The sequence below is a fragment of the Astyanax mexicanus genome, chromosome 8 (assembly GCF_023375975.1).
Source record: "Astyanax mexicanus isolate ESR-SI-001 chromosome 8, AstMex3_surface, whole genome shotgun sequence".
Lineage (NCBI taxonomy): Eukaryota > Metazoa > Chordata > Actinopteri > Characiformes > Acestrorhamphidae > Astyanax > Astyanax mexicanus.
In genome coordinates this window covers 58,931,565-58,943,954 of record NC_064415.1, presented here as the reverse complement: position 1 = coordinate 58,943,954, position 12,390 = coordinate 58,931,565, and the positions used below count along the sequence as shown (strand labels likewise).

Below are 12,390 nucleotides of genomic sequence, written 5' to 3'. Positions count from 1 at the left end.
ATAATCATATATCATCGTTTTACAGGTATTACTGCTGGTAAAGATACAACACAAGCTTTCCAATGAGAGATTTTAGAAAAAGGGTTTATTTAGAAAAGGTTGAATTACACTGAGTATAAATGGGAACTGAACTGGGGGTGTTATTTGATGTTCTTTTTTAATGTCTTGCTTTCATGTTTGGAATCTGCTCTCGCGCTCTTTCCCTCGGCTGCTCTTTCTGCAACTGTTTCATAAACAATTCTGCCTTTTAGGTATTCTTTGAGAATTATTAGAAGCGGTAGTGATTTACAATGAAGCATTCATTTCCATCCCATTGGCTAAAGTTGACTTTGACGGTGCTGATCTTGGGAAGCCGGATAAATAAATATATTAATAAATATGCAAAGTTATTCCACCCCGGTGTGCCGTGGCGTGAACTGCGATTGACACCCGTACTCTAAACACGGCACGCTCCAGCGGTTCAGAGCGGCTCGGCCCGGCCGTGGCCGAGAGGTTAGTGGGGCATTTCTTTGGTGACCTTATTTTATTTGCATGATTATAACATTTAATTAGGCATGCTAATGCTAAAAACAAATTATCCTTTTGAACTTAATGGCTGCAGATGTAACGGCAAGACGTAATGACAGGATAAAGAGCAGGACTCATCAGGAACTCATTAAAATTCCTCCCATCTTATCCATTCTCTCTGTACAATCAGTCTAATCTATAGGGAGTTTAAAGATGTATACGATATAAAAAGCTGCGCTTAATTATAGGCTGTACAAACAGAAATTAATGCTCATACATTAGCAACACACACACACTCACACACACATACACACACACACACACTCAGAAAGTCACTTTGAAAGGACAGATTAGAACAAACACTTTTAGTCTGACAGTTAAACAAAATTTTTCAGAGCATGTTCAAGAGATTTTCAGTATTTTCTTTTTCATACAGCACGCTCACCCTCTATAAACCAGTTATTACCAATCAGTAGATCAATAAATAACAACAATTATCCATCAGTTTAAAGTGTATACCTCTACACACACACAAACAGGAAGATTAAAAAACTTGATTGGAGAGCCTGAAAAAAAGCGGGACATTAACTTGATATGAATATTTAATCAAGTGTCAGTCCGTATTATTTAGTTTAGTCTAAACTGAAAGCAGAAGCGTTTCTGAGTGGAGAAGAATATGGATAAAATATTGTGTTTAATGGTACCAGTGTGCTGGAACCACTATTCCTGCTAATCCTAATTAATATATTCATTCTATAAACTGGGGTGTTCTTCTTCTTCTGATCATGCCACACATCATCTTTACGTACTTACGTCACACGTACAGCCTCTAAAAAAGGATCCGGCTCAGTTTTACTGAGCGCGAGCGGCTGGTGGAGCAATGGAGACTTCAGAAGAGGAAACTCAGAGCTCAGTAGCTCATTCACTCATAGTAAAACCAAAGAAACGAAGGAGTGAAGATTCTGACTGAGCTTTCTCTCTCTCTCTCTCTCTCTCTCTCTCTCTCTCTGTCTCTCTGACTGAACATAACCTGGATTCGAATTCATCCTCTCTGAAAGGAGAAGACCGCATCACACCCGCCCAGTTTAAAATGATTCTTCCGCATGATCGGTGTAATTACCCATTCTCACCAGAGAGGGCACTAAAATTTACTGACATCAGCTTTAATGTTCTATTTAACACACTCAGCACAAACTGTACACACTGTACTGTTCACGGTTTATTCTCTATTATATTATCTGATCATTTATTTCCGAGTATTGCGTGAGACTCAATCCAGGACCTCCAGCCACAGTCGTTCAAGGTCCAGTAAACTCCCAATCTGCCCGATTACAGAGATTTGATCAATGACCCAAAGTTACTTGGGCACAAATGGTGTGGCTAAAGGGAAGCAGGGGGGGTATTATCAGTCTGGCACAGCGGCACGAGGACCTCACTGATAAAATCTGCCTGATTATTCTGCCTGTTATATTCCAGCATAGCAGAAGCCCAGTCTAATTCCACCACTGTCCTGCTCTGTATCAGATACACATGCTCGTGCAGCAGCATACAGTAGCATTATATATATTTAATAATGCCCAGCAGTAAATACACACACACACACATCACACAACACACAAGGCCATATCTATGGGGTCCTGCTGTACACTGCACTACCTGACAAAGCCCTGAGACCTGCTGAACATAATCAATATTCCATTCACACTTTCACAGGGCAAAAAACGCATACACAAACACACTTACAGTATACACACACAAATATATATACAGCTCTAGAAATAAAATTAAGAGACAACTTAAAAATGATGAGTTTCTTTGATTTTTACCAAATTAAAATCCTTTGGAATATAATCAAGAGGAAGATGGATGATCACAAACCATCAAACCACCAAACTGAACTGCTTAAATCCAAAAGCAGTGTGTAAGACTGGTGGAGGAGAACATGATGCCAAGATGCATGACAAAAAAAACTGTGATTAAAAACCAACCAGGGTTATTCCACCAAATATTGATTATTTCTGAACTCTTAAAACTTTATGAATATGAACTTGTTTTCTTTGCATTATTTGAGGTCTGAAAGTTCTGCATCTTTTTTATTATTTCAGTCATTTCTCATTTTCTGTAAATAAATGCTCTAAATGAGAATATTTTTTATTTAGAATTTGGGAGAAATGTTGTCTGTAGTTTATAGAATAAAACAACAATGTTCATTTTACTCAAACATAAACCTATAAATAGCTAAATAGCATTTTTTCAGAGCTGTATATATCTGTATATGAGCTACTACTGGAAACACAGTACAGAGTTCCTCTATTCCTCTATTCTATATCTCTAGTCTTGTCACAATAACAATATGTTTTTATTTGGATTGCTTTTATATTGTCCCAAAATTAATTGCAGTAAATTATATTAGTGTGATTGTAAGAGAACATTAAGGCAGTTCCAAGTAGGGGAAGAAAACTCGATATTTCACAAGATAATTTCTCCTAAATAATCAAATCGCAGGAATTATTGATTTATTGGCGTCAGTTTCACAGTGTTTTCACAGTGTTTTCTGGGTGCAGCTCTCAGGGCAGCTCTGTGGCATGTGGTGGTGCTGCCAGGTTCTGGCACCACAGATCCGTATCTGAATAAACTGGGTCAGCCACGCCTGAATTTAGTGCAGAAAAGCCCTTACAGGGGAATTAAACCCCCCCTGACAGCAGCGGACTGCAGGAATCAATCGCTCTCTGAAATCAGACGTCAGGTTGAATGGATGAGCCTCTCCTATATCCTGATCAATACCTGAAACAGATAATCGTTTGATCAGCTCATCCCGGAAACTGTCCTTATTGTTTTTCACAGATGTGGGGGTGTGTGATGGGGGGAGGGGGGTTATCAGTGGTAGATCAGCACTGTGCATGAAGGGCGGGAAGCATTTTAGTACATTGCAACACATTTTTTACCATCTACTGCAATATAAACATAAAAATCATATTAATATACATAAAATGATAAGGGACAAAAATGTACCAAATTAATTAACAAACAAACACATTTTCTTTTGCAGGTTCTCATTAAATATGCCACTTTTTTTTACTATTGCATTAATTATACTGCATAAGTGTATTGCAATCATTATTTAGGATGAATTATTCAATGTATTACTTAATTATCTGTGCATCTCAAATATTGTATAAATATAATCTGCCTCTGGTAGATAAGTCAGAGGTAGGTCTGCAACGATAATTACATTATTGACTTATCATTCAATTATCATACAATAAATGGACATGAGCTTAATAATATTTAATATTTGGGATACTGTTTATTGTGTTTATTTGTATATTTGTAAATATCACAGTGATTAGTTTTTCAATAACTTCAATAACTGTACACACAGTGTGCAGCAACTGCAGTAGATGAAGAAAAAAAGTGTATATATTTAACAAACTATGATTATTTACTAATTTATTGTCTTTAAAAGTGTATAATTGCTTTGTTAAGATATTCTATCATCGTTATGTCAGTGGCATTTAAATGGTCTTATGATGACAATAATATAATTTATCGCAATAATTTCTATATTTATATATATATATATATATATTCTTTTTATATTGAGCATCCCGTAGCCTCACCTGATCATAGCAATGCTGTGTATCAGAGCACAGCTGTGCACAGTGCAGGGAGTGTGGGAGAGAGCCGGCAGAGAGAGCCGACAAATGGCAGGTTTAAGTTCATTTTTACTGTCTGTTATTTACATATATTAAACTAAATCGAGCATTCAGCATCATTTATCACACTATAAACATTTATCAGTTTAGCAGCAATGATTAAAATATATAAAAAACTGGAACCACTAACAACCCTCCATAAAACCTGGTAGACCACCAAAAATCTAAATTTAAGAGACAGGAAATGAAGTATGAGGTATTTATGTAGGGATGCTGATCTATTGATGAGTTAGTTGTGTTGTGCTCCCTCTATAGTTTAAAAAGAGAAGTGCAGATATTCCATCCAACACAATGCCCAAAAAATATATATATATTTCACACAGAGGAAACTGTTTACGATCATATTTTCAGGTGTTTCTTGGAATTTGTGCTTTTATAAATGTATTGATTGAAATGGAATTTGTTGAAAAGGTGCACAGCTGTACATTTCAGTCAGAAGTATAACACAAACTCTCCGCTCCAGGCGAGTTCACCCCCGGCTGGTTGCGGCCTTGAGTCCCTCATTTATTTAGTAAAGAAATAAAAGCCTTGCACAGACGCTGCCACATCACAGGTACTATTTCAGGCTGCGTTCAGCACTCAGTGGGAGCGGACATTATTCCGTCCACACTCAGAAAGCCCGGTGAGCGCCGGGCCGAGACGCCGGGGATGAGCTTTATAAAATGAATCATACTGAAACCCACTGTAATCTCAGCGAGAGAGAGACAGACCGAGCCAAGGAGACAAACAGAGAAACAGCCAGCGAGCACACGGAGAGGCTTACACATATCCATGATGGATTAGATGAAGAAAAAAATGTAAAAAAAGGCAAGCTGCTCCATATTTTATTGAGGACAAAAAAAGCAGATATTAAATACCTCCTCCAGTCCAATAGAAACGTCAATCTCTCTTGTCTGTCACAGCCGGAGTGAGGAAAGAGGATTAATACAGGCCTACGAGTGTAAAACTATTCAGTCTATTCAACAAATATACTGTAATATAGAATAATAAATATCAGTATCAATCATTTCTCAAAATCCAGTTAAACTTTTCAAAAATGTGTTTAATTTAGACTTAATAAATTCTACATTTACTATGCACTGAATATTTTTGCAACTAAAAATAAATAGTATAAAAGACAGAACAATAATTTATACCAAACAATGACGTATATTTGTTATTTCACATATATAAAAAAGTCATATTGCAGTGCTGTGTATCAGAGCAGGGACAGAGGGAGAGAGCCGGCAGGGAGAGCTGACAAACGGCAGGTTTAAGTTCATGGGTTAAGTTCAAGTTTACTGTAAGCTCAGGGGGACATCTGTAAAAAATATTTCACACTTCTACTTAACATCAGGAGTGATAAAACTCCTGCATCTGGACTGCGACTGAAATAACAGAAGGATCAGGGCTTTTTTTTTCTCTGTCACATGACATCATCACAGCGTTCAGTAGCTCCTCCATTTCCACTCGCTGTTGTGTTTTTTAAAGTGGATCTCCATAGAAACTTGCATCCAAAGTGTACAGTAATTATGGTGCGCGGCAGTGGACAAATAGCTATTTCATTAAACGTGAGGAGAAGAAAATCAGAGATGTGTGTCCGGACGGGACTAAAATTACCGGAGGAGCACGGAGTTCAGAGAAAAACAGTAGATAATTCAGCCTGTAACTGAGAAAAACACCTACATGATCGTTTCAGATGGGAAAAAATCACAGAGGATAAAAAAACCCATAAAAGAGAAAATTACCCCAAAACCCCCTAAGAAACTAATCCAATCGAGATAGGGCTTTACTATCTGTCTGTTTTCCAGTTAATTTGGCTTTTGCATTTGTATAGTTACCAAAAGCATGTCTGCATTCTTCTGTGTAAACTTAGCTATCTGCATGTGACTTGAGTAGCACTGCTGTGGTACATCTATGATAAAAATAGCAATATTTTAAAATTAAGACTACAATGGTACTGCTATTCGTTGGAAGAATCGTTTAATTGAATTGTTGCTCTGCTCGGCTTGGTGTTATCTCTTCTGTAGATTGTGCTGAGCTGCCCGTGAGCCTCAGAGATCCACGCCACCACCCACAACATCACGAGGGAGTCGGAGGAAAAAGTCCAGGCTGTGACCTGCTGACCTGTGACCCCTACATCTCTCCATCTCCCACTACTCTCCTCCTCACCCAGCATCCAGGCATCCGGCCAAACTTCCACACTTCTGAGTATCCGCTCTGCTCCATCACCACTCCTCCACCTCCTCCTCTAACTCATGTCCTCCAGGGGCAGTGAGTGAACCTTGTATCTCCGGCTAAAAGATACGAGCTGTACAGGGCTAGGATAGTAACGCTAACTAAGCTTAGTTAGTTAAATTAGCTTAAGCATTTAAGATTGTTTACTAAAAGATGGTCACGGGTCATTCTTGAGCATCAGTTCTGTTTTCTCCTGGAAAATGTGTGGGATGTGGTTTATACGGTATACCAGGGTGTAGAACAGCGACACCAAAAAAGCACAGTAGCAGAGCTCGCTAGCTAACGCTAGCCACTTAGCATAACAAGCTACCACACTGTAGTTCAGTTCTGTGGAGTCTCACGCTCCGTCCTGCCTGGAGAAACATGAGAACACAGAACAGAACTCCTAAAGCTTCAGCTGCTGCTGCTTCTTGCAATATGAGTAACTATAGCCCTTTTAAATATATTAATACTGTAGCTTGAAGGATAATATTACATATAAAATGCATACTGAACTGACTTTATTTGTAAGCTGGAGAAAGAAAGGAATTATGATAAACAGATAAACAGCTGCTAAAAAATACTGATATTAAACTTAATTGCATCTTAACATTTGAGAAATATCTCTTTTGAATTTACCTTTTAAAGTCTATTGTTTATATTCTTCATCTGTTTTTTCTGATAATGAAGTCTGATTTCTTGATATATTGTGTAATTTTGCTGGACAAAGTAAACCCAATAGTAATAAAAGCCTTAATTTAAAGCCCTAATGTTTGATATTATAGGTACTCCTAACATTAGAGTAAGCAACAAACCTACAGTATTTTAAAGCCCAGTCATGCAAAAAACTATAAATATTTAATAATAATTATAATAATTATAATAATAAATACTGTAATATACTGTGAAACTATCAGAATCTTGGAAAATATCGTGATATGAATTTTTGGTCATACCGCCCAGCACTAAGAGATGGGGAGGAAAAGTTTGGACGATGGTGGAGAGCACCCCTCGGTGCTGCAGCTGCTCCTCAGAGGGGAGTTCTACATTCAGCTGGAGGACGACGCCGTATTGGATAAAACAAAATCCATCTTAATGAGATGGAAGGAGGAGAAGGAGAGTGGAAAAAGAGAGAGAGAGAGAGAGAGGGAAAAGAGACACTAATCCATTTATCCACTCATCCACTGATACATCATCACCAAACCCAGGCAGGATTAGACAAGCTGCATCTCTCACAACACAAACACGTCCTGCAACAACCAACAAATTACAATTAGTATTCCATTCCAAATTAAACTCTGCATGAACCGAGTCGCCCGGCTCAGATCAGCACTACGGGACTTCAGGACGATGCAGACGAGAAAAGAGAGAGAAACGCGGAGTATCTTTCGAGTGCTCGGGTTAATGCAGGGAATACTATTAAATATTATCGAATATGAAATGCTTATAATGCTTTAAAATAAATCAATAAACAAATAAACACAAACTGTCACGAAGCAAAAAGCTTCCAAAACCAAAGAACCCCCTAAATATAATCATCTGATTTCATACTGGATGCTACAGCAGGCTGTACAAAGGGTGAAACAGCAGTCAGAAGCTTTTAAGACAAACCAGATGCTTAACCAATAATCAATAATCAGATTTTATACACTTATGAGCCTCCATATTAAAATATAGTAATGGTAATCCTCATTGGTATGCCTTCAGCAGAGCTCTGCAATATAACTAAATAATACATTCTGTTATCATCAGAGATGAAAATGGATGAGAGAAAAGACAAGACAGAAATACAGATATATAGATATACAGCTCTGTAAACAAATAATAGAGCACTTCAGTTTCTGAATCAGTTTCTCTGATTTTACTATTTATAGGTTTATGTTTGAGTAAAATGAACATTGTTGTTTTATTCTATAAACTACAGACAACATTTCTCCCAAACTACAAATAAAAATATTCTCATTTAGAGCATTTATTTACAGAAAATGAGAAATGACTGAAATAACAAAAAAGATGCAGAGCTTTCAGACCTCAAATAATGCAAAGAAAACAAGTTCATATTCATAAAGTTTTAAGAGTTCAGAAATAATCAATATTTGGTGGAATAACCCTGGTTGGTTTTTAATCATAGTTTTTTTTCATGCATCTTGGCATCATGTTCTCCTCCACCAGTCTTACACACTGCTTTTGGATAACTTTATGCTGCTTTACTCCTGGTGCAAAAATTCAAGCAGTTCAGTTTGGTTTGATGGCTTGTGATCATCCATCTTCAAAGAAATCAAAGAAACTCATCATTTTTAAGTGCTCTCTTATTTTTTGTCAGAGATTGAAATTATGAACACACCAGGTCATTCTCACTGCTTAAACTCTCTCAGCAATCTACCACAACCAACAAACCACCCCAGTAAAATCATCTGATTTCATACTGGATGCTTATGCAGGACCTACAGCAGGACATCTAAAGGGTAAAGCAGCAGGCAAAATCCGGCATAACCAATCAGCTGCCTGAACAGTAATCAATAATCAGACTTTACACACATATGAGCCTCTGTACTGTATGCACAGTATCTTTTTAGTAGAGCTGGGCAATATAACCATATTTTATTATATTGTTACCATGGGATGCAATATGTTTAATGAAAATATCATAGAAATTGTCAGTGTTTAAAGATTACTGACCCATTACACATTCATTATAAACATCATTAATTTTAATAATATAATAGAACGCAGAAAATTCCTTTAGTACAGTATAAATCACTGTACTAAACATGTAAAGATTGTTTCAATACTGGAGGCATTTTTATTACATGTCAAAATGTTGTGCATAGTGGGGAAAAAATTAAACACTGTATTATATTTGCATTATATTTTTTGTGCATCATATATATATATATATATATATTATTTTTTTTTTTTACTTATTTTAAGGGACACAGTAGTATCACAGATTGTGGTTCATTTAGTGTTGTGTTTAAACTCCACCCACTAGATAGCAGTGTTGTGCTCTATTATTAGATCCCGCTGTTCTGATTGGATAGAACATAAACTATTCTTTAACCCAGATTTAATGGATATAATTATGAGATTTGAGTATTATGACAGTTTTTACAAAACTTGATTTAAAAGACTCTAATATATCCAATATATCAATTTGCACACAGTATCACATTACATTACAATATATTGTGACATATTAAATGACATATGCTGTGTTGTGATATGTTGGTCTGTACGATACGATAATACTACTATATTGTGATATTTAAAGACATACATAATATTCATAATATATAGTATACAGTGAAAATGCCTTGACAGATCTTTATTAAACACAATATTCAAATACTTTTCCTATGCTAATTACAGTGACTTTTATTTACAATATGTTGCAATTCATCCGATTAAACAACATTAATTTTGCTTTCTGTAATTAAATGTGCATTTGGGTCAGTGTTTTTTAAGCACTGGTGGAATCCTCAATATACTAAAAACAGATATTTTTAATACGATAAGAAAAATCATGATATGATAAGATATCATCATATTGCCCACCTCTAATCAAAAACCATACTGCATAATGTACACATATAAAGTCTATAACGATAATATTGCGATACTGTGATTCTGCGATACTCGATATATCACAAGACAATTTTCTACGATATCACTAAATAATCAAATGCCAGCAATTATTATGGATTTATTGGTGTTTGAGCTTCACACAATTTAACAACCAGTACTATCCACCGCAGGTTTATTAACCCTATTCATTTGTTTATAGCACCACCATGTGGAAAAATGAGGCAGCAAGTTTTGTAAGTCTAATTGGGGGGCGGGGCTTAGGGAGTTTAGAGCACCAATAAAATTTTTATAAAAATAAGGCAAAAAAGTACAAGGTAAAGTTATAACAACAATAATAAGGGATATAGTTAGTAAATTGAACATAAAAATAAGAATATAGGCGTTTTATCCAATGACAATAATACAAATAATAATTACTGGTATTTGACTATTTAGGATTATTATTTTTAATCAGTAACGCAGATGCTGTAAAATATAGTAGAGAATCGTGATATAGTTTTTTGCGATATATCGAATATCGTGATATCATCGCATGTATAATATCGTATCGTGATAATATGGTAATATCGACTGTTCGGAGCTGATGGAGATGGATGGGACCTACCCAGACTGGAAGGCTGACTGCACCCTCTCCCAGTTCAGCTCCAGTCCCACCGGATCGCGCGGGGCAGAGCTCGGGGTGTAAGTGGAGGAATGCTGCGGCTCGCGCTCCTGATTCTGCTCTTCCTCCTCCTCCTCTTCCTCCTCCCCCTCAGCAGCCTCCTCCTGCGCGAGGACACGGTAATCCAGTCACTGTCATGAAGATGACACTCCCGTTTACCTGAGAGGAACCCATCCCGCACCAACACACACCATCACACCATCAGTACTGGGAGTACTGGAGTCCGGGCGCGCGCGGAACCGGAGAGAAAGCACCGGCGAAAAAAAGTTTCCCTTAAATTTCAAATGAATTCCGTCAAAAAACAGAAAGTTCATTTTTATTTTTCATTGTTTCAATATTTTTGTTATTGAATGAAAAATAAACAAGTATATTCATCCGGTGAAAGTGAAAGTCCCGGTCCCGGTGATCCGGTCAGCTCGAGCGCGCGGACAGCAGCGGCGGCGCCGGCAGGAGCGCGCGCACGGCGGCGGCGGCGCTCGGGGCTCGGGGCAGGTGGGACGCAGGTAAATCCACGCGGATCCGGTAACAAACCCGCAAACAAACAAGCGCGCGCGCACGCTGTCCTCCTCCGCGTGCTCTTCGCGGACAGCCCGCTCGCGCCTCCGTTGAAGCCGTCCGTGACCTCCACCCGGACACGCGCGCTCTCAGCTCTGGGGCAGCGCGCGCGGAACCGACAGCGAGTCCGGACTCTCCAGCTTCTCTTTCTAACGCGCTCAGCGCGAGCGAGGACAGCGAGGACACGCCCAGTCTCCGCCCACTTCACTGCGATTGGCTGAGCGCACAGTGGTGGGCGGGCGAATAAAGAAATATGAGAGAAAGTGAGAGAGAGAGAGAGAGAGAGAGAGAAAGAGAAAGAGAGAAAGAGAGATGGAAGGTGTATGTAATGCTAATTAAAAGGTAAGATAAAATAAAAAAAAACAAATACTTCCTTAGGTTACTTTACATAAGTATAAATATTGATTATCTATACTTTACTGGAGTAATTATTTTTATCTGAACTTTCTCCTTCTTACATTTTAATAAAGCCTGGTTATTCCTGTTTCATTTCAGCTGGTTTTCATTCAGGCTTCTCTTCGTTTAATAAAACCCCTATCCAGATAAATCTCTCCATCCAGAAAGAGTGAATCTGATTGTGATTGGATGTAGAGAAGTATAAACTTGAATCATTCTGATACCCTATTGGTTCATATTTTATCCTCTTACATTACTTTTACTTTTAGACTTTTACTTAAAGAGTAAAAAGCTTGAGTTGATTCTTCAATTTGTAAAGAAGCATTTTATTAAACACTAGTATCTATAAATGGAGATATTTTTCACATCTTTTTATAAAAGTTAGCAGTAATTTGCATTTGCAAATTTCGATTGTAAATTTGCAAATGCCACACGTCTCAGTATGGGCTTGTAGAGGTTCCTAATGTTCCTCCTGTCATAATCCATCCATCCCATGGACACATTTTCTATAATCAGGGATAGATCTGGAGATACAGCAGCTGGACATGGTGTAGTGTCTGTAGGGTCTTCAATTTAAGCTCTTAAAAAGTTATTTTTAACGTAATGTTGGTCTAACAAAGTATCTGTAATAAAGCTTCATTTAACATTGAACCAAATTACACCCCATACCATGACACCAGATCTTCTAGTAGTGTGATATATGACAATGGGTCATCTTCAGTGATGTGTGCTGCTGTTTTTAAGATTTTTCTGGAACGTATGAGAGACCTACAG

General features: G+C 37.6%; 1 protein-coding gene across 1 annotated transcript in view; it reads right to left on the bottom strand.

Moving 5' to 3' along the window:
- brinp2 (bone morphogenetic protein/retinoic acid inducible neural-specific 2) overlaps positions 1 to 11,107 on the bottom strand; it is a 129,626-nt gene extending 118,519 nt beyond the window's left edge. The window contains exon 1 of the mRNA XM_022677735.2: positions 10,609 to 11,107. The gene's annotated coding sequence lies outside the window, so the exon portion shown is untranslated. The remainder of the gene's footprint in view (positions 1 to 10,608) is intronic.
- Positions 11,108 to 12,390: the final 1,283 nt, after the last annotated feature.